The sequence below is a fragment of the Pteronotus mesoamericanus genome, unplaced genomic scaffold, assembly GCF_021234165.1.
Source record: "Pteronotus mesoamericanus isolate MK-2021 breed Mesoamerican mustached bat unplaced genomic scaffold, CSHL_Meso_final contig_22, whole genome shotgun sequence".
Classification (NCBI taxonomy): domain Eukaryota; kingdom Metazoa; phylum Chordata; class Mammalia; order Chiroptera; family Mormoopidae; genus Pteronotus; species Pteronotus mesoamericanus.
The window spans coordinates 4,295,921-4,319,318 of NW_026555090.1; positions in this window are offsets into that span (position 1 = coordinate 4,295,921).

Genomic DNA, 23,398 nt, shown 5'->3' on the forward strand with positions numbered 1-23,398 from the left:
AAAGTAGCCAGCACTTATAAAGCACTTATTTGTCAGCCCCAACACATTTGTGCTTTTTGCCCATTAATGTGCACTCTTCCCGTGTATTTAAACATTTTCACAACTTCATTTTAATGGCTTTTTAATATTTCATTGTATTGAGGTTCTAGAATGTTCTATAATTAATTTCCCATTACTTGATATTTATATTGTGCCTTGCTTCATAATAAACAATGGAGCCATGACTCGTTAGCTAAATATTTGCAAGCATCGTTAATATTTTTCTTAAGATAAGGTCATAGATATGGAATCAGTGGATGAGAAGTTACACACATTTTTAAAAAGGCTTCTACAATGTGCTGACAAATTGCTACCCTGCCCTCCCGGCAGCCCGTCTGCCCGCATTCCTGGTAACCTGTGCAGGCTGTCTTTACCATCTCAGTATAAAAGTGGTCTTAATACTTTAACACGTTCTTTGGGAGCTAGTGTTGTAGAACATTGTTCACTAAGCTCTTGAATTTCTTTTGCCAATTGCTTGTCCTTGTTATTTGCCTGTTTCCTCTAGTATTTATCTTTTTTCATTTATTTTTGAGTTTCCTGTGTCTCAGTCATGTGACATTTTCATCATAGGTACTGAACATATTCTTTACATGTCACTTGCCTTTACAGTTTGTTTATGGTTTTTAATGTAGGGGGTAACATGTATAAGTGTTTCTTTGATGATTTATGCCCTTAGAGTTAGACCTGGAAAGCTTTTCCTCTTCCCAAGATTATTGACTTAAAATTTCTTCCAATTCTTTTAATGATTTCTTTGCATTTAACCCACTGGAATTCAATTCCATATGATGTAGATAGCATGTTAGCTTTGAAGCCTTCAATCTAGAAGTTGTGAAATAGGCAGATGAGCTTCCCAGAGGGAAAGAGTTTCTCCCGTTTCCTCCCCCTGTTTCTATCCGAATGCCCCTCCCTGTGCCGAGCATCTCTCGCAGGCCTGTGGGTGTCCTTGCTCTCCGCCCCAACCTCTGCCCATTCGCCCTCAATCCCGTTTCTCCCTCTCTGTTTCTTAAAGTTTCCCCAGGCCTTGGTTAGTCAACTCCACAGAACATCTCAAAACACTGGTAGAATTGACATAAACATGGTAAGCTTCTACTACAGTCCCTTCTGTGGTCTCAGTATGTCATTTTAGAAATAAAATTGTAGGTTTTGTCACTCTCTCTTTGCTTCTAATGGAGACAAAGACATGTAAGTGCCACTGGAACACTCAGCAATTAGAGCAATCAAGTGTTGATAGTTCTCATTTTTAGACAATAGTGAGAAGCAACATGAATCACATTTCTTTGTCAGAAGTTTCAGGGAAAATCTTGCAAACTTTTCCCATGAATTACAATTTTGTTATCTTTTCTGAGGAGCCTATGCTGGTGTTCTTTTACTTAAACATATGTTCCCAGCATTTCTAGAATGTAATGGAGGAAAATGCAGTCCAAACATAGACAAAGGCTAATTTTCTTGTGATTTTGGTAAACCGTGGGCAAGGCTAAATTCCACAAATAAACATTTGCTTTCCAGTTTAAAATGTTGCAGCTAGTCGGTGAGGGCAAATATTCTAGCGCTGAAGTCGGTGAGCAGCCAAGGCTCACGGAGTGTAGTCCCGTTTAAGACTCACAGGACCGCAAAGGCCAACATGTGACCGGGCTGTATATATTCACCCCGAACTATCTTTAATATTGTGTTGCTTAATGAAGGGCTTCTGGAATGTCAAAGAATTCCACTTGCCCAAGCGTCATTCAGATTTAGAAGTGTGCGTAACTGCCCCTAAATAGCCGAGTCACCTATAATTTTAGTAATTTCCATTTATGTCCCTGGAGAGTGTTGTCATAAACATTTCACCTGGCACTTTTGAATCCTGAGTTCACACTGTAAATAGCTGAGGTGGGGTCTGGCTTTAGGTTATAATTTTTGTTTTCCTCTGAAAACAGGCATCGTTTCCATAGGGCTGACCTGAAGCCCAAAGGAGGAAGTGAAGTTGCTGTTCATTGTGGTGCCCAGTCTACCCTGTGCGTGTCCGTTCATCTAGCTCTGGCCCTTCGGCTGCTCCCAGCAGCCGGGGGCCACCACGGGTTTGACTGCTGAGACCAGCCTTCTGTGCAGGCTGTGTGGATGATATTCCCTGAATCCTACATTGATATATGTGTGTTCATGGGGAAAATAAACCATAGGGCCTTAACCTCTTCACCAGGGATGCAAAATTTCTGTCCCCTTGCGGACCAGCCCGTGACCGCAGCAGTGCTTATTTGGAGTGTTGAGTTGAGAAGGATTCTGAGGCTGCACATGAGCCCAGGCAGGTAAGAGTCTAGAGGTCCCACAGGATAGTTCTTTCTGTCTGCACAGGTACAGGATGGAGAGGTGGTAGCACAGACAGTCACCCCTGCTCTACACATTTCTGAATTCTCCTTCAGCTCAGATCTTTATCTTTCAACTTCAAGAAGTCATTGCTGTTTGCTGTTTTGCTGGGAGCTATTAGGAAAGCCTTTCTGCTGCCAGTCTATTCTGCTTAGCAGGACCTTCTAAAGAGTGCATCATGATCCACAAAGCAACTCTGGCAGCGTGACGAGGGAGCTTCCTGGGGACAGGAAGCCTTTCACTACTGTTCTAAATCATATCCCATTGTGTATGAGCAAGGCTGTGGGAACCATATAAATTACTTTTATTTCTCAATTACTTTGTTTTTATTCCTGTCAGGTGAAATGATATCATTGGATTGAGTTTAAAAGTTCACATCTTGCATATTTTAGCCTTGTGGTTACTCAAACAAGGATACTGTTCTACTTTCCCCAAATGGTATTCTGCTTGCCTGTGACTCTGCTCTTTATGGAAACCTGTGTATTTACTGATAACACAAATCTACATATGTGTTGGGGGATATTCATTTACTTGCAGCAAGCTGGTGGGTTTCACCTCCCAACCTGAGCTGGTCCACTCAATGTGTGTAGCAACGGCAGAGGCTCCTTAAGAGATATGAGTCCAGGCAACTGGGGAGAAAAATAATCCAGGGCCATAGATAAGAACCCAGAGTGCCACACATACCACAGTCTGAAAGAGGAAATCATTGACATCTAAGATAATTCTTGAGGGGCAGCTAACTCTCCCAGTTTCCTAAGGCAGATGTAACATGTTTCTCAGGGTCTCGAGGAGAAATAACCATGCCTTTAAATATTCATGTCCTTGAAAAATCCACTTACCACCACTACTCTAGAAGCCCGGCAGCTCCTGCTTGCATGCCCTTGAAGGCGAGGTGCCAGGTGAGAACTCGGCCTACCACGCGATCGCCATGCTGTGAGGAGGCTCAAGCAGCCATGTGCAGAAGCTCGTGTGGCAAAGAGCCAGGTACCCCGCCAATAGCCACCGATGTGCTGCAGCCACAGCTGTGTGAGGGGCCTGTCTGGAGACGTCTGGTTCTCCCAGGGCCTCAGCTGAGGCCAAGGGAAGCAGAGCTATCCGGTCAGCCCACAGAATCATACAAAACAATAAACTCTTGTCCTAAACAACTAAATTTTTGGATGATTTTTTTGTGAGTAACAGGCAACCAAAACAAATTTTCATTGGCTCATCAGATATCAAATACCTGAAGAGGAAGGGCATCTAATATATTTGTTCAGTGCTTATTACTGTTTCTTTTGTATAACATGACAATCTCATAAGACAGCCATTATTGCCATTCTGCAAATGGGGTAACAGAGATCCAGAGTGGTTAAGGAACCCCACGGTGGCTAAGCAACTAGTCTGAGGTTACTCAGATAGATCATAGTGGACTTAGTGTTCCGTTCCCTAATCTGATACTAGTGTCTGAGCCCTTTACCACCGCGTTATAGAGTGGTTTCCACTCTCAGCAACAACAACAAAATGTGTAAAACAGTTGCCTTGATGGACGTAGATTTGAGGGCTGAAGCATTTCATAAGTTTTTAATTTCAGAAAATTTGTATACAATGAAAGCCTGAGTGGGGTCTAGATTCCGGGCCGTCGGTCACAGCCCGACATCCATGCGCGCGAGGGTGGTGGTGGTTACCTACCGCAGAGCAGAGGAACTTTCAGCGCGTTGCTTCATCATCACAGCTGCTCTCTAGGGTGCAGATACTTAATTATTTACATTAAAAATGAGGAAATTGAGGCTTAAAAAAGTAAAATAATCCAGAGTCCAACCACTAGTAAGTCTCAAGAATCAGAAGCTGAATTCAGGTTTGCTCCAAGCTTTCATTGCCTCTTTCTAAGCTGTTTAGAATGAATTAGACATTCTCAAAGGTTGTGTTTTCTTTTTTAAAGAAAGTTATTTTTAAAACCAACATCTAATTTTTGTCGACAGGTATTTATAAAGGTGTGATACTTTGAATAATCAACCTCATCAACACAATAATTTCATTACAGTATTGCAAAGTTCTAGCTCTAGACTTTGATTCTCTCTTTAAGTAACTTAAGGATAATATCTGAATGTATCTGTTTTGTCAGAAGAAAAAATTTCTAACAACTTAATAGAAAGTCCTCAGCTCTAGAAATCCAATAATTGTTCTTCGCTTGCCCTCCTCCAGCACCCTGTTGGCGGTGACCATTGACACTGATGGATGGTAGGTTTGACCCCGCACACCCGAGGCAGCACACTTCTCCTGAAAAGCATCCGTTTCCAAGTGAGAAGGATCCATGTTTAGTGACTACCTGCAATAGCATTTTGGCCCCAGTTAACTAGAATAGGTTCTTTCCCGTACATGTGCATTTTAGGTTGTCGTCTGAGTTGGAGTTATAGCTACAAAAATAGCTAACTTCCTCTAGAGAGAAAAGAGAATTTAGAACTAGCTTCCTCCCCCTCCCTTTTTTTTTTCTTTTTTACACTTTGATTTAGAGTCTCTTCATCTCATCACATGGATTTTGAGACCCTTAGATCACAACCTGTTTCTTTGCTCACATGGAGCTCAGGAACGTCTTAATTCCACTCAGCATGGTGGAGTGCCAGTGTTAGGGGATGCGCAAAGGAGCCGAATTATGACATACAGAGACGAGGAGTCAATGAAAACCCCAAATCTGCAGGCACAGAGCTATCAGTGAGAATTTTGAGAGTCATTTGAGTTCTGGTTGGTTGGTATTCAAGATGAGTAATTACCTTCAAAATGGACAGAAGTTTCAAGACGTGATTATTGTTCTGCCTTCAAGAAGAGGTGAGGAGATGTTTATATCTCAGGAAGGGGAAAGCTCAAGGGCTCAGGAATGAGACAAAAAGACCCACCCGTGGTGAAATAATGACCATCTCTATCGGTCAGTTCACGAAGACTAAAGGGACATAGGATGTTAAATGGTTTCTATGGTTGCTCCTAAAGCTGAAAAAACAGACTCTTGGCTGACTTTCCCGAGTAACCCCCAAACCACACTGCTAAACTAGGCCACCAAGGATGATGCCTCTCATCAGGAAGAGGAAACTTCCCACTGAAGTGACAGCCCCCACTGAAGCTACCAGATCCAGATTGCTGCCACTTCGGTTGGGGTCAGAAAGCTGCCTTCAGTAAATCAGGAAGCAGAAACATAGCTACCAGCTCCAGGATCATGACCTCTGTCACCTGCAGAAGCAAAAATCACACATCACTTCCTTCTTCTTGTCCCAGGTAGCTGAGTTCCAAAGTCAAGCCTCACACAATTACAATCTGATTTGTGGAACCCAAATCACATCGAGATCTAAGCTGCAAGACAGCCTGGGAAGTGGCGTTTTTCAAAAGATTTAGCCTCTACAGTAGGGCATACTTTCAGAAGGTTTGAGTAGATACTGAGGGAGCCAGACCCACCACCCCAACTGGAATTGTGCAAAGGTGGCATGTTGGTGAGAAATTGTTTAGTCTGAACTGACTGACTACGGTTAGAAGTTTGGACTTGTTTTTAAAGAGAGCTCAATTCAAAATTAAAACATAATTTATTCAAAATATATAATGGTTTTGAATGCTGCAACTGTTAAAGACAAAAAGATAATCAGTCTTATAACTTGGAAAGGAAACCACTTACTGAAGGCATGGTTAGACATAGAAGAGAGAATTGTTTTTTTCCAGTTCATAGTCTCAACGTTATAATGTGATAACTGGTAGGAATTTTGTCCCTGGTTTATGGAAGAGAAAACTGGAGAATAGTAACCCACTGGGGCATGCTTCTGAGATACATACTAAATCACTGTTTGGTTTGTTTTCCAGTCTACCTATGTGAGATGTATTTTAAAGACAAATGAATAGTTTTCATAGGAAAGAATTTGAGCATGAATTAGGCTAAGATAGAGCTATCGGTAAAATATAAAATAAGTTTGAGGCAATAAACTGCACATGGGAAAATGTGGAAATGTGATAACCAGATAATGGTTTGGTGGGCATGTGGGGCAAACCTGTAACCAGGAAAAGAATTGAGGTCCTTTCATTAACCACTGTCACTGGAACCAACTGTGGTAGTCATCAGTGTCGTGCATCACATTCCACCTCCCTGGCTCCTTGTAGATGAGTGTATCCATGTGACTAGTCCTGGACAATGAGTTACAAGTAGCAGGGATGTGAGTCACTTTAGGCTTGAGTATTTATCAGCCAGCAGGAGACTCTGCAAAATTCTCTTCCTTTGACATGATGTATTGGTCAGGGTTCTCCAGAGAAACAGAACCAATATGTATGTCAACAGTATGTATGACTGAATACATACAATAAGAATTGGCTCACAAACTATGGTGGCCAAGAAGTTCCATGAGTGGTCATCTGCAAGGTGGAGAGCCAGAGAAGCCAGTGGGGCAATTCATCCCCAGTGCAGAGTCTTGAGGATCAGGAGCCCTGATGCCTGAGGGAGGGAGGAGATGGATGTCCCAGCTCGAGCAAAGAGAACAAACATGTTCCTTCCTCCTCTGACTTTGGTTCTATTCAGGCCCTCATCATATCGGGTGATGCCCACTGGTATTGGTGAGGGCGATCTTTTTAACTCAGTCTACCAATTTAAACACTAAACTCTTCCAGAAATAGCCACAAAGGCACACCAAATAATGTTTTACCAACTACCGGGCCATCTCTTAGTCCAGTCAACTTGACACTTAAAATTAACCATTGCACATGACAACCCATAACTTTTGAGACATTCCTTGAATAACTACATTAAACCGAACTTAGCTGCTGACCCCCAGCAGCCATGTTACATGTGTAAGGAATATATTTGTGTAATCAGCAGCTATGACACTTTTGTGTTGTTTGCTTCTGCAGCCTAGCCTAGCCTATCCTGAGTGATACACCAGCCACATGGAACAGCTGAAAGCAGAGATGTAATGGGGATAGGTCATTTTCCACTGTGAAATTCAGACTCATTACTTTCTCAGGGCACAAGTAGTCGGGCTGACTCAGCATCTGGGCAGGTGCTCATCCCCTCCCTAGAAATAGCAGGTGAAGACAAATCATTTGCACTTATTTGGGGTTGGAAGTGGGACATAGCAAGGCCTTCCAAGCCCAGGAGCCATCAGCACAGGGGTGCAGGGGTTCCCAAGTCTACAGAAGAGCCAAAGCAACCCAAGGCCCTGTAGTGTCAAACTTTCAGAGGCTCTAGGGCTGGGATGGTAAACTCAAATGTCTTTGGGGCCAGCCAGGATGCAGAAGCAAAGATTATTTGTTTCCTGGTTTAACTTTGCTGTAAGAAAAACAACAGCACAATCAAGAAGATGAATGGTAGCTGAAATCTCACTTCTGTGTCGGGGAAACAGCAGAGGCTGCTGGGAGCTGGAAGGCAGGCCTGGAATGAACTGGAACGCGTGTGCCCAGTCTCACAGAGTGAGCCACTGCTGTGCTCTGGCCAGTTAATGTCGAACAGGATGTGGTCCAGCGTGGCTGGCAGGGCTGTGCCCTGCTGTTGCGGTTATTTAAACACTGTAAGAGTCAAAAGGCTTTAGCTTGTGGAGATGAGAGAGGGCAAGACTAAAATAATACTACGAAATCTCCAGATGATTATTTTACAAAGCAATTTAGTAGTAAGGATAATGGTGGGGTTGAACCCTCATTCAGACCTGGAACATAGGTTTACTATATTCATACTGTGAATTATATTGTTGCTGGCTACACTGGGCCTGAGATAAACCAGCCCCTGAATTGCAAAAATGAATCAACAGAGATAGGTAATATTAAATAGTTTTAATTTGCTGCTCTAGTATATAGTTTAATTGAAAATGAGAAATGGATCAAAAATCATTCAGGAGAACTAAGACCTATAAAATAACTTTAACAGTATTATATGTGATCTCAAGAAATCAACCAGAGATAACCCAGGGTACAACACACATTCCTCCATGTGTACACGGCAGTGTGATCATGCAGTTTAACTCGATTTTTGAAAAATAAAGCAGCCTGAAACTCTCTAATGTTAAGTTTGAGGTGGCGGCAGGACAACAACAGGGAGAAGTACACGTGGGATACGCGTAGTGAAGGACTTTGCAGACCCCAAACTGGTCATTGTGAAGGACTTGGTGGCACCTATTCTTGCATGAATCTGCAGAGGGCTGCGTGGTTAGTATAATTGGGAGATGCAGAAACACCAAATAAAAATTGGAAAGCCAAATTGGAGTTAATGAAATCACACTGGCTCAGTAAAGAGATCAAGGCAACTAAAAAAATTAAACTAGTCAGTAAAATCAATCTGGTGATGAAAAGCTCAGTAAAGTCAGTTATATGACTGATACTATCAAGAGAATGGCTTATTTTTACATTTAAACTACATAAATGTACATATAACACATATGTGTATATTATATATACACACATACGTGTGTGTATATATATGTGTGTGTGCATATATATATATATAGGACATCATAGTTTTTAAGGATTTGAGTTTAAATTTTTTATGGCCAGTTCAATGAAGCAAAGGACTTATATTTCATATTTTAATATTACTTAAAATTACATAACATAGAAATACATTATTCTTTTAAAATAACAGAACATTACAGACGAGGCTAAATTCTCCTCTGACCTTCTCCTCAGAGGCCAGGACTCCTGGTGGCCTGAGACAGTCTCATGGTCCCGGCTGGGAAGACTGCCTTGTCTGACCTTTTGGGAGCCATTAATGAGGTGTCCTTCAAAGCGGGAGTTCAGCAAGAGCACACAAACAGAGGACTTTAAAAAATTAAGTATTTTATGTAAGCAATAAAAATCCCTAAATAAAATATTAACAAGTGAAATCCACTGGCAAGTGAGAAGAATACACCAAGGCCCAACAGGGACGGCAAGGTTGGTTCCCTCATCAGCACTGCCCATCTCGGCGCCCTTCCCTGTGCTGTGCGCCTGCTTGCAGTCGGGCTGAATTTCTGATGAAGCACAGGGCAGGGTGTAGGAAGTGAGACTATGCTGGGAACTGGGATCTGGCCTGGGAACGTGATGTGCTCTCCTCCAGAGTCATCTTTCTCATGCCCCACCAGCCAATTCTCTGGAGATACAGTACATAGAAGGATGCAGTTCATTCATTTATTCATTCATTCATTCACTTACTCAACAAGTACAATTTTATGGTGTGCCTTCCGTAGGGTAGTGCTGCATTTGGCTTTGGAGATATGATGATGAACGAGATAGACACAGTCTCTGCCCTCATGGAGCGTACAGTCCAGTGGGTTAGACTGAGAATCAAATAATCACACAAAGCCCTGAGTTACGTGTGAAAACATATGAGAGGGGTTAGGCCTTGGAAGGCTTTCTTGAAGTTGTGCATTTAAGCAGCTATAAGAAAAAGGTAAGAAATCAATATGGAATGTGGTGGGGGTGGGAGAGCGCTCATGGCTGTTCTAGGTCAAGAGAATCACATTTTAAAAGGTTAAAAATTTGAGAAGCTATACAGGGTGGGGCCAAAGTAGCTTTACAGCTGTTCGTATGGAAAATAATACAACACTTAATAACTAGAAATACTCTGTTTCACGCACTCACAGCCGTAAGCCTGCTGTTGCCCACCCAGCGTACAGAAGTTGGGTCACATGGGCTGGCTGCCTTGTGAAGGAGACCTGTGCGGTCATTCTGGCCTCTGGGCTCAGAAGGGCTCACGCTTGGCTTAACGCTCTGTGGTTACCATCTTAGAATTCTTAATCAGTTTTGGACAAGGAATTGTGTATTTTTAATTAGCACTGGGCCCCTCAAAGTATGTAGGTGGTCCAGAATGTGGGAGTTTGATCTGTCACGTAGCAGTTGGAAGGTTTTAGGCAGGGAGGGACATAATCTCAATGCCTAAAGGACTGCACGTTTGTCCTGGAAGGACCACTCTGGAAGAGAAGGGTGGATGTTATCATTGCCCTTTAGGAATTTATAGTGCAGCTGGTAAAGCCAGATCTGACCAGGTGGTGTTATTAAAGGAACATGCTGTAGAAATACACTGAAGAGGACCCAGGGGTGTGGAGGGGACTCCACCTGACGAAGTCTCCTGGTTGGAGTAGGCTGTATTCTCTTACCGGTTTCTTCCAACGTTCTTTTCCTCCCAGTTAAATATCAATTCCCTTTGCCTCTTCAACTCAAGGCTCAATTTCTTAAATCAATGAAGAAGCTTAAAGATTTGAAAACCACCATTTTGCATCTGAAGCCTCATAATAACTTCTGAGTCACCCTGTATCTTTGGCTTCATGCTGGAGACTCCCACATAAGGTGGGGGCTCCTTTCCCATGTTTCTCCCTGTTATTGAATAAGCCCAGATAACTCCCAGACAATTATGATGAGGTTTTTCGGTTGTTTGTCTGAATCTTCACTAATCTAATTCCTCAGATGAGCTGGCATATATCCCAGAGACAATTGGCTGTCTCTTCCACTTAACATGACCGTGTTTCTGTTGTTAGTGAGGCTTCTGTCCTAGGCATTTCCCATAAACACTACTTTATGACATTGCTGCCGGTCCCACCGGTCTCCTCAAAGGGCCTTGTCTATCGGCCCTGATACAACTTCCTGCAATGAGGGAAATGCTCTCTGTCTTCTCTGTCCAAAATGGTAGCAACCAGCCACATGTGGCTATTGAACAATGGCTTAGAGCTCCACAGGAAAATTTTGGTCGCCAAAGCTCAGGAAAGTTATTTAGTTGTTCAACGTCACAGAGCCAGGTTAGGGCACATTTAGATATAAACCCAGATCTTTGGACTCTTGGTGATCTTTTCTCTCTATTGCAAATGGACAGTCTCATAGAGCCATTTATTTTCATAGTTTTATAGAGCATCTGTTAAGTGTAAGGAGTATTTTGGGGATGCCAAGAAATAAAGTGGGGTCACGGAGGTGAGCAGGAAGAAGATCACTTTGTCGACCTCTGAGAGGAAAGAACGAGGAGGGAGAGGGCTGGTGGACCTCCTAGAGCACCAAGGACACAAAAGGGGTCCCTGTGCTCCCCTTCAGGGGGTCTGGAGGTGGAGCCCCCACTGTTGTGTAAGAGAAGTCAAGCTCTGCCCCTCTGCTCTGCAAGCTCTTGGGCACACACAGGCTGGGAAACGTCCCTGGCTGTGCCACCTGCAAGGCCTTTGGGCTTGGCGAGAGTGACGCTAAGCGACTCGCCCAAGCCCACGTGGCGATGGAGAGACCGAGTCCCGACTGAAACCCAGGTCCTTCTGACCTGAATACTAATCAGAGAGGCAGTGGGTGCACAGGCTGGAAACAGAGCATGTTTGCTGACTGTGCTGGTCTTGCGTGCCAGGCTCAGAAATCTGGATTTGGTCCATTGGTGGCAGGGCAGCTTTGAGTGGACTGCTCAGTGGAGGCTCCTGAGGAAGCAGGACATAGGACGGATAAGCTAGTGTGGTGTCAGGGTGGAAAGAAGGGAGGGCTTCAAGAAAACCGTGTTTCAAGGTAAGTTAGAGGCTCTTTTCTGTCACACCCAGAAGAGGTCTCAGAGGTACCAGGGCCAACAGTGGCGCTGGAATATGAAGGAGAGGAACTGTTCTGGAAGTTCACACGAAGGTGGGCCTTAATTTTTAAGTCAGGAAGGTGTTACCTGATAGTTGACTGAGTTGTGAAAATGTTCAGCTGGTGCTCGATGAACACGAGCCGTGTGAGCTAAACCACACGAGCTAAAGTACCTCACAGCCTTTGGATTTGGGGAAAGCAAAGTTAAGTAACCGGGGGTGGGGGGCCACCCATCCATTCTCTCAGGAGAAGTGTGAGACACTACAGGAAGAGCAAAGGGGCCGGGGAGGAGGTAGAGAAGTTGCCCCAGAAAAGCCAGGGGAGGTCCAGGCCCAGGCAGCGGCCAGGAGGACGAAGGTGAGCCCAGCAGTGTGCTGACGATGCAAAGGGTCGCCGGAGGCTGACGATCAGAAATAGACTTGAAGGACTTGAAGGAGGTAGCTGATAACTTTTAATAGTTCTCTTTGGGGAGCACAGTGTAGCCAGATAACACAGGAATTTAAGGGAAAGGGGAACATGCGCCACGGGCAACGGGTGTTGAGCAGAAGTGAAAGGAAGGACAGAAATGCATCATCCAGAAAAACATGAGAAAGCCGGTGTTTTTTCCCTAGTATCTTCTACGTAGAAAAAACGTGCTCGTGGTTTGAAAGCATGGTGAAAGAACCCAATGCGGAGAATGAGAAACAAAACATCTTGGAAGAATCATACTGCATGTGTTATCTTCTAGTGATAGATGAATGATCTGATAACAATTTATGGCAAGGTAAGGATTTCCAGTATCCTTAAAAATGTCACTCAGCCACTCAGAATCAATATTTTCAAACTACAGTAATTAAAACTGGGGAAGGCAGGCAGGTCAGTGAAATAGAAAATCCAAAAACAGTCCCATATATATTTGTGAATCTAATAAAAATCAATGTTTACAATAGTTGGAGAAAGGAAGGCTATTTGCAAAAATAATAATAATAAATTTAGAAGTAATTTAATGTAATATACTAATGTAAATTCTAGATTACATATCTTAAAAAACATGAATGCACAAAAAGAAAATGGAGGACATTTAATAATAATGTAAAAATACCAAAAGCACAAAATTCTAACTCACAATTATTGGCCAATGAAACTAGAAGCAAATTCTAGGTGGCTCTGTCAGGAAGTATCTGATGGAAAACTAAATAGCTTGTAAGAAAGCCTCCCATACTTTCTGTATCAGTTAAAACGTCTAGAAGTAAAATATGAGTATATTAAACTCAAAAGATAGGAGGTAGCAGTGAATAGTTACTAATCTGCTTTTAGGTTGAATCGAGCTTTGGAATTTTAAAAATTCTGTGGAATCATTTGGTTACAGTTTTAAAATAGTCTACCCAATAACATGCCGTCTCTTTCTTTCTCCGTGTAGTCATTTTCAAAAGGTATCAAATATCAGAAAGTATTCAAATTCTTTACGATTAGGTCATTTGCACTGTGTCCATATCTTTACGAATCTTCATAAATTAACAAAGTTTTAGTTAGATTTTCCACATACCACACGGGCAAATCATCTGATACCAGTAACCGGACCCTGACTGATATGACCGCTGCCACGAAGTGACGCTTAAAGAAAAGCCCCCAAGTTCATTTCTATTTCACATACTCATTGGCGAGCGTCGGCCCAATCCAGCTGGTGTGGAAAATGAAGCCTTGTACTTTCTGTCAGCACCTTCACGCCATGTGCTGAAAGAAATACACCAAATGGGTACCACTCAATTTTAATTTCCCCAGTTTTAGTGTCTTTTCTGTGTTAGGGCAACTCTACTAGTTTGTATAGCACGGAACACCGAGGCGACGGACACTCAGGAGTGACTTCTTTTCTTGCACGACACCTACCTTCCTCAGAGCTTCCTTAGCAGGGTTCCCTGTCCCCGACCCTGACACACATTTTCCAGCCCCTACCGTGACTCACACAGCAATTATCAATCCAAATAAACACCGTCTTCTCCTGTGCTAGAAGATTCTAACAGAAAAATATCTCCAACCTCGTCTTCCTTAAATAAACGTCGTTCGTATTCCAGGAGGTAGTTCAAAAATTGGTACATCGGTGGTTTCATTTAACCACAAACCAAAAGCAAACACGGCCCGCCTAGCGCCAGTGACATTGCTCTTCCATAGTGCGTGCTATTAATCCTCCACCTCGTCCAACTTGAGTCCACCCGTGAAAGCACTTCATCAGTGGGGATCGTCAAGACAGGCTTACGTTGCGCCGCGGTAACTGACCCCACAGCTCACTGAGCGAACCCCGAGTCCGGCGCAGGCGAGCTGAAGGCCCCGTGCCACGTCTCCCTCCCTGGGGTCCCGGCAGGGGGCATGGCCGCTGTGGAGCTTTGACAAGCTGCCCCGGCAGCAGGGCACAGAGCGCGCCACCCACGCCGGGGCTTCCGGCCGCTTTTCCGCTTTCCTCCCTCCGAGGGCGCCGGTCACGTGGCCGTGCCTAACTCCGGGCGGCGGGGAGACGCCGCGCCGCCGTGCGCGTGGAAGGCGAAGCGCCGGAAACGGGCAGCGACAGGGCCTCAGGACTTCCACATGCCTGTCCTCCAAACTGGTTTTGTAAACTTCAGGGACATATGTTGACTCAAACCTGGCTATGCTTTTGAGAAGACGTTGAAGTTTTAGACCCTTAGATAAAGATATTCACTGTAAAACTGGAAAGCCATATTTTGTATTTGTTCTTAAAAAAAAAAAACAAACCATTCTCAATAGGTTTACTTAAAAGGTCACTGCGAAAAAATAATACAAAATCTTCATATTCCTATTTAAGTTTCTAAACAGACAAATCATTGTAGAGCAGAGAAATAAGTCCCTGGGTCCAATGAAATTCGATTGAAAGCTTCCTTGTCCGGTGTCCCATTTGACTTTTCAGTGGGTTGTTTGTGGGAAACCTAATTGCCTATCACTTACTTGTTCTAGGACATGCAGATTATAGTCTATATTTGAACACAAATGGAGCCTTCTTTCCTATTTATGTATATGATGTTATTTTGAACTGTAGTATTTATATTACTGTCTTCGTCGCACTCATTGTCTAACAAACCACTTTTAAGTCATTGATTCTTTTATTTTCATGAACCAGGATTTAACGCAAAAGGATAATAACAACACCAAAAATGTATAAATTTTAAAAAGAATAATTTGCAAAGAAAACAAAATTAAGTGCTTAGCTGAGTTAGGTAGACCACATTGTATAGGATGAATACATTTAGTAAAAGTTGACTAAAATGTATCCCGTTTTCTACAGTCTTCATTGGAAAATGTTTTCCCATTGGGTGGATGGGTTGGGAAGGTAATTTACCAGCAAATTAAGCTCAGAATCTTCCTGAGTCAAGAATTTGTGGGGAGGTAGCCCCTGTGCCTGGAAGATTCTGTACTTTGGTGACTGGTGAAAACATTAGAGGCAGAGCTCTGTCTCCCTCGGGCAGATGATATAGAAAACCTCACCTCTTTGAATCTCAGAAAATGGGGAACAATCTGAAAAGGTCAAAGCGGATAACCTCCAAAGAATCTGACTTTTCCCTGTGCTAATAAGAAAACGTCCCTTGCAATATCTCCAACTGGTTTTATGTTTTATCCTTTATGGCAAGAACTGCCCCAATTATTTAATTTATCCCCCTCCTTTAACCTTCTGAGTGTTCTACCGTGGCACGAACAGTGGTTTGGAGGGCCATTCTCTCCTCCTCTTGGTGGAGTTTATACATGTTTCTCTAACTGACAGAGAAACATTTTCATTGTTGTGCTTCCTTTCCAAAGGGCTGTTGAGCACAGCCGTGAAGAGCCCACCATCCCAATGCAAAGCGCAGGTGGTATCTGGGCTGAAGGAGAGTTCCCAAGCTTGGAACAAGATGGTGGGGGGTATCTTTTACTTCTTGACTTTTACCCCAGAATTGAAATCTGGGAGCCCTCATTCTCAGATACCAAGGGGGTGGGAGGAGAGAGAGAGAATATGAGAGACATCCTGACCCAGCTCCCTGACTCTCCTGCACGATGGAGGAGACCCAGGTGGCTTTAGACAGCCACTGAAAATACAGGAGAGGGTGTGTGGCCCAGGAACTCGGGCTTCAACTCTGCGACCCTGCCCGGACAAATGCATTTGAAGTGTTGCTGAATCAGTGATCCCCACTGATTTCTGAGGAGGACCCTTGAAGTACGTAGAGAAAGGCCAGCGTGTTCTCTTCAACATTCTTCCACAGGGCGGAGAGGACAAAGTCTATTCTTCTATGAACCTAAATATGAAGTGGTAGAGAAAAATCTCTCTTCTACCAGGAACTCACATTGTTGACTGCTATAGTTTGAATGTCTGTGGTCCCCAAAGTTCATATGTTGAAACCTAACCCCCAAGGGGGTAACATTAGGGGGTGGGGTCTTTGGGAGATAATTAGGTCTTGATGGCTGGGCCCTTGTAAATGGGATTAATGCCCTTATAAAGGAGCCACCAGAGAGCAACTTGGCCCCTTCCACCCAGTGAGGACACTAGGAAAAGGCGGCCGACTGCGAGCCGGGAAGAGGACGCTCACCCGGGTCTTAAAGCGTGGAGTGTCTCTGGTATGCCCAGTGCGGGGACGAATGCTGCTCCCCCACAAAGGACCTCTGGGCCACCGCCCTCTCGCCACCACGCCCTGTGATGCTCCCTGAGTGCTCATTGTGTTCAGGGACCTTGGGCTGCTGTAACAGAATTCCACGGCAAAGTCCAGTCCTTTTTGCTTTTCAATCTGATTGCAAAACTTAGAAGCCGTGTGTGAGAAGACACACTTTTTTTTTATTATTCCCATTTTAAACGTGAGGAAAACGAGTTTTGAGGTGTCACAATGTTTCCCTAGTCCATGAGCTGGAAGACCAGAACAGGACCCTCCCCCGCGCCCCCCCCGCCCCCCACCCCGTGTACGCAAGACGGTGCACCGCTAGCTCAGGCTAAACCTTTGACTTTCTCACTTGCTCACTGCCTCTCAGAAGGATCTACCTTTCGTGGCACTGGTCACCAGAACAGGGGATCAGCGCCGCCTGGAACCGGATCAGGATTTTATGTGAACTATTTGAAGGCCTCTGATGAAAGACTGTGCAGTATGAACATTCAGTCATGTTCAAAACATCTGAGGGACTGAACTATGTTTATCCAGACCTGGCAATTCCTGTGTTCAAAGCTATTTTCCTGGAGCTCTGGAGGGTCAGCCTGTGCCAGAGAATGTTCCTGTAATGCTCCTCTCTGTACGTGCGAGCAGGGCAGCTGCCTGTTCCGCAGGCTCACAGACAGGCCCGGGGGTGTGGAATACACAGCGTTCGTCTGCACGCTTATGAGCACCCCCTTCGGCGCACGAGCCTCGCAGCATGGGCAGGGGACGCCATGGCCACGCAGAGGCCCAGGGTGTCCAGATTGGTTTGTGGACAAGCCTGGGATGTGACACCAGGTTCCACTGCTCTTTTCTTGGCCACGAACTCCGGCCACAGGCCACTTGTGGCCTGAGTCCTAACCCCGCTCGGAGCACATGTGAGCCTAGGGCTGCGTGACAAACCTGATGGGGCTGTAATGTCAGGCTTCACCTCCTGATGCCCGAAGCAGTGGCAGGAGCCAAAGGTGGTGATGCCTGGACAGACTATTTTATGAATGGGATGGGGCATAAAAGTCTTGAAAAGCAAGCCATTTATTATAAGCTTGATGAACTAGTTTTACCTTAGTTGTTGGGTTGCTCGCCTTTTGCTCTCTCTCGTATTTTACGAAAGCCTGCCTTATATGTCTTCTCTTGGCTGTGCAGTAAGATATCAAAAGAAGTCGTTTCCCACACAGACCGTGTGAGTCTTCCAGGGCTTCCAGGACAAAATGCCACCGGCTGAGTGGCTTGGGCAGCGGATGCTGATTTTCCCCCAGTTCGGGAGGCTGGAAGTCTGAGATCACAATGTGAGCAGGCCCGCTTCCCCCAGAGACCCCTCTCCTTGGCTTGTGGATGGCTCTGTGCTCCCTGCGTGGCCTTCCCTCTGCGTTGGTCCCTGTCCTAACCTTCTTTTCTCCTAAGGACACCAGTCATATTGGATTAGGGCCCACCCACCTGACTTCATTTTAACGTGATCACCTCTTTGAGGATTCCCTGTTCAAATACATCGCATTCTGAGATACGAGGCAGTAGTACCTGAACACAGGAATTTTAGGCAGACAGAGTTCAGTCCAGAACACATCCCTAAATAGTGTGTGTGTGGTGGGGGGAGAGGGGCTCAGCAATTAATGAGAGATCTCCAGAAGGAAGAACCTTGGGGAGAAAAAACTGTAGCTCCAAGTCTGGCCTCCCTCAAAAGAGGTCGTCCTTCCAGACCAGCCTTGGAGTTTCTGGGTTTCTTCCTTTTATTTATTTTTTATTTTTTATTCTTGTCCAAGTACAGGTGTCTCCTTCCCCCGCACCACCACTCCCTCGCCCCACCCTCAAAGCTACACCCCTTTTGTTTTGTCCATGGGTCCTATATACGCGTTCCTTGACGACCCTCCCCCTTCCTTCCCCCATCACCCCCCTCTCCCCTCCCCTCCGATACTGTCAGTTTGTTCTTTCTTTGATGTCTTCTTTTTAAATGGAAATTACATTTCTTTGCAGTTATCTCTTAGGAAAACTTACTTTCTTCCAAACCTTATCTCACTCATTGCTAATTCTATCAGCCCTCCAGCCACCCCTCCTTTTATAGACACAGCAACCGTGGGCAAAGGCGTCTTCCCAAAGCACGGCTCTGCCCTAGTCCTCATGGGCTGGCTGGCAAAGTTCAGATTACTCCCCCATATGGCCCCAGCATGCCTTCCACTGCTCTCCTCCCTGAACCCTTGGTTCTAGCCAACGAGAAAACCCCACCCCCTCCCTATGCCTTTATTCTTTCCATTTCCTTTACTCTGTCACAATTCATACTATTCATCTGTTCTGCCTTTAAATTCTCTTCCTGTATTAAGCTTTTCCTGATCCAAATAACCAAAGCTCCCCCTTCCCCTCTTGGTCCTGTTATCACTTGTCACTTTATCTTTCTTGAATGACACGGATCTTGCTTTGTCTTCTACTCCCATGACCCTTTGACCCCAAGGGCAGCCCATTTCTTCTTCACCTCACTCTGAGTGCCCACGAATGGCCCGTCTAGAGGTGCTACCCCAGCTATGTGAGCCCTGATGTTCATTCGAGTTCTTTATTGCTGCTATCTTCTGAGTCAATCTCTTGGTCCGTTTGGGCTGCTATAACAGAATTCCATAAACTAGGTGTCTCTGAACCACAGAAATTTATTCCTCATGGTTCTGGAGGCTGGAGGTCCAAGGTAAAGTTGCTGACAAGTTTGAAAATTTAAAATGTTTGAAATAATGTAAGTAAATGAGTTGCAAAACAGCTCAAAGCAATGTTCAGCAGCCACAGTGTGGGGCATATAGACTCCGGTCACCATGGGGCAGTCTTTCTAGTAGCACATGGAGGCGAGAGAGCTCTATGCTTTTCTAACGACACGAGAAAAAACTGCAGCTTCAAGTCTGGCTCATTCAGTAGTTCAACAGGTATCAGCAAAGCACCTATTACATGCCAGGCCCTTAGCTGTAGGAATTGGAAAATAATAAGACAAGTCCCAGAGGCTTCTACAGTCTTATAACCTAGAAGGCGGAACCCAATAAAGAAATAAATGCCATAAAGTGTAAGTAGATCCGTTACAACTGGATATGGTATCCGTGGTGTTGGCAGCCTCTGAGAAGTCACACAGGTGTGTGACACGCAGAGATTTATTTGTAAAAATTTGTTTTTTAGATCAGTTTTAGGTTCACAGAAAAATTGAGGAGAAGTAACAGAGATTTTTCCGTATAGTCCCTGCCCCCCCACAGGCCCAGTGTCCCCCAACCCCCACACCCCCCGGCAGACTGGAACCTTCGTTACAGTCGATGAACTTGCATCAACACATCAAATCGCCCAAAGTGCAGAGTGTACACGTGGGTTCATTTGGTGCCGTGCGTTCTGTAGGTTTGGACGGGTGGATGATGACATGTATCCATCCTTACCATACCGCACAGAATAGTTTCTCTGTCCTAAAAATCCTCTGTGCTCTTCCTATTCATCCCTCATCTCTCCCCAAACTCCTGGCAACCACTGATAGTTTTACTGTCTCGATAGTTATGCCTTTTCCATAATATCATGTGGTTGAAATGATACAGTATGTAGCTTTTTTCAGACTGACCTCTTTCACTTAGTAATACGCATTTGAGCTTTTTCCATGTCATTTAATGGCTTGATGGCTTATTTCTTTTTAGTGCTGAATAATATTCCATTGCCTGGAGGTACCACAGTTTGTTTATATATGTAGCGATTTTACTGGCCCTAAGGCAAAGTGTAAACTGGTTGGCTGAGAGCACAGTGTGAAACGTGTGGGCAGGAACAAGTCACCGTGCTGGCGAGGAGGTGGCTGCCTGCCCCTCTTCCATGTCCAGAGAAGCTTGGTTGTCTGTGGGGCCACCTGCACAATTACCCTCTCAAAGCTGTAAAATTCTATCTCAGTTTTGTTGTGAAATACAATCTTGAACAAAAGCCAGCTGCTAGTGACAATGATAAATAATGAGAAAACATTAAAGACCTTTAAAGAAGCCATTGTTCTTTTCCAGAAATCAGAGGCTTCTCGAGAGGAAGGGTTGACTGTCGGGGGCAGCCATGTGGACACGGATGGAGTGCTCGGAGCGTATCTTTCATGGGCCGGAAGGCTCTGTTCTCTACAAGGCATAGAGGGCTAGGGAGAGAGTCAGGAGGAGTTTTAGGAAGGGGGTCATCTGTGAGCTGATACTTGGAAGGTAAGTCATATAATGACCATGTGATTGAGGTCAAATGATGAGAAAGACCCGACAGGGCCTGTTTGGAAAATGCTGGTCAAAAACGAAACAAAGAGACTTCTGTTTCTGGACAAGAAGCCAGTGGTAGGGACTCTATTTACCTTCTGACCCTAAAACAACAAAAACAAGAAGAAACATGATCAACCAAAAACTACACAGAAACCGTCTCAAAATATACAGAAAATGGACACCAGAGAACAAACAACAGTGATCCCGAGAGACAAGATAGAAATTAGGTAACCCTTTTTATAGCCCCCCAGTTCACAACACTGAGAGTTTTCAAGCGAGAATGCATGGAGGAACTGCAAAGAGACACAGGAGCAGAGCTGAGCCTCTGAGAAGACTAAAGCGGCCAACGTTGGCAGGACCAGAGCTCAGGGCGCAGAGAGCAGCGGAGAGAGAGAACCCTCAAATAGTCAGTGGAATACTGAGCAGCACCTGTGTGTGTGCCACTTGAGACCCAGGGGAAAAGCACCTGAAGGGATGAGAGGGGCCAGCACTCCGGGCCCACACGGGGCTGCGAACGACGCCTGCTCCCACTGTCCAAACGGGAAAAATGCAGGGGCCACTGGGGAGAGTGCTCAGGAGATCCTGCTTCAGCAGGGAGCAGTCATTGGCTTTGGACTGAACACAGTCCAAATGTGGGCCTGCTAACTAATCTCAGAAGCAAAGCCCGAAAGGATCAAACTGCTTTCAAGCCATTTAACTGCATTCTAGAACAAAGCTCAGAGTATTTATGGGAAGACGAGCCGTCTGTGGACAACGCTGCATTGCAAAGCACCGGGAGGCAGCACAGAGAAAACAGCCAGGGCGGGGAAATGAATTCCTGAAAATAGGAAGACCTGGAGTTTTCGACTTTGAGAAAATGGTTCAATTCTTCTAGGCTTTGCTTTCCTCATTTGTTAAACATAATCACTATAAAAACAATGGATCCCAAAATCATACTGTCAACAGCGGTTGTCCTGGTTGGGGATTGACTGGGAGGGGCTTGAAGAAGCGCTCTGGGCTCACGATAATGTTCTGTACTGCACAGGTGAATGTGGTTGTCAAATTAAATCAATGGCCTGTCCCCTATGGATGAAAGAATACAGTGTCCTTTAGAGTGTCCTGGACCCCAGGAAGGTTTGTTGCCAAGGAGCTGCAGCAGGCCTGCCTCTTTGACGGGTCATCTTCTGTTCTCATTTTCACCCCTTCTGCAGAGCAGTGCAGAATACATCAAACATTGTTCTGACCCGAGAAAAGAAAATGTTAACACTGCAGGACCCTCCCTCAGGAAGACACTTCGAGGGACACTTCTTAAAGCACTCCGCAGACTTTTCTGGGAATGACACCCTTTGTGCTCCTGGTGTGCGCAGGTTGGTCAAAAAGGAGGGCTCGGTGGAGGGGGCACGGCGGCTTGAGGCGCAGCCGCGTCGTTCCACTGGCTGCGGTTGCTGCTCCCACAGCTTAGACCGCTGCTTTTTCTAGCCAATAAGCTGCTATATGTTGTTATTATTTTTATTATTCAGTGCCTTTCCCAAGAAAGGGGTCTTTCCCTGCTATTTGATCGTGCAGTGGGGCTTGAAGAAATGTCCTTTGGCTCAGGGTTCAAAGAAAAATTGCAATAGTCAAACTCATGCCCCAGCTGAGTGGGTGGTTCTAGGCCAGGGACTGTAGGTACCGTACGTGCCCCAGGGCCAAACTCAGCCCTCTCTACAGCTGCTCAAAGTGTGGCCAGCACGCATCACCAGAGCCAGCTTGCAAGCTGTCACAGGGCTGCTGTGGCATAAGTATAGAACTCGAGAGGGAGAACTTAGAAACGTTTATAGCAACTTTATGTCACATGACAGGCTCGTGCATGATCAGTGCACATGTCCCTCTCACATGTGTAGCAGGATCATGTAACTGATGGAGGAGGGAAAAAGAAAAAAGAAAGGGCAGAAGGGAGGAAGAAACGAGCGTGAGAAGGCCTGCTCTGTGCTGCACCGCAGGGCACACTCCACAGGCACCCAGGACCCCTTACAGACCACAGGCTTTTCCATAGAGCCACAGGCTCAGAAAAGACTCAAGAGTCTCCACAGACTCAAGCAGTTTCCACAGAACCCCAGGAATCATCTCCATCTCGTTCAGCTTACCACTCCCCTTCCTCAAAGATGCTGCTGAGCCAAGTGGTCGAGTCCGCTTTCCAGGCTGCAGAGCACCAAGCAAGAGTGGAAGTCATTTATCGCAGAGCCCTGCTTCTGAACATACGTGTTTGGTGCCAACCCCGACTTCTCAGGTTCTCAATGCGTCAGTGTGCTTTTGCTGTGTAACAATCACCACAAAGCTTAGTGATGTAAAGAGACAAACTACTGCTTTTCCCAATCCTGAGGGCTGGCCTGGCCTTGTTTGGCATCCCTTCTGGTCTGGGCAAGAATTGGCTGTTCTCTCCTGGGGTGGTTCACGTGTCTAGGGCCTTGCTGAGTTGGCTGGGAGTACTCTCCACGTGGTCAATACCCAGCAGGCCTCTCTGAGGCCTCCCTGAGGCCTCCCTGGGCTTGTTCCGATGATGGGGAACAGTCTGCAGCACCAAGGGGGCAAGCCCCAGTCAGCAAACGCCATGCAAGCCTCTGCTTACCTCACATTGCTGGTGTCCGATTAGCCAACGCAGGTCGCTTGGCCAGACCCAGATTCAAAGAGTGGAGGAACGGAGTGCACCTTTTCATGGAGGGA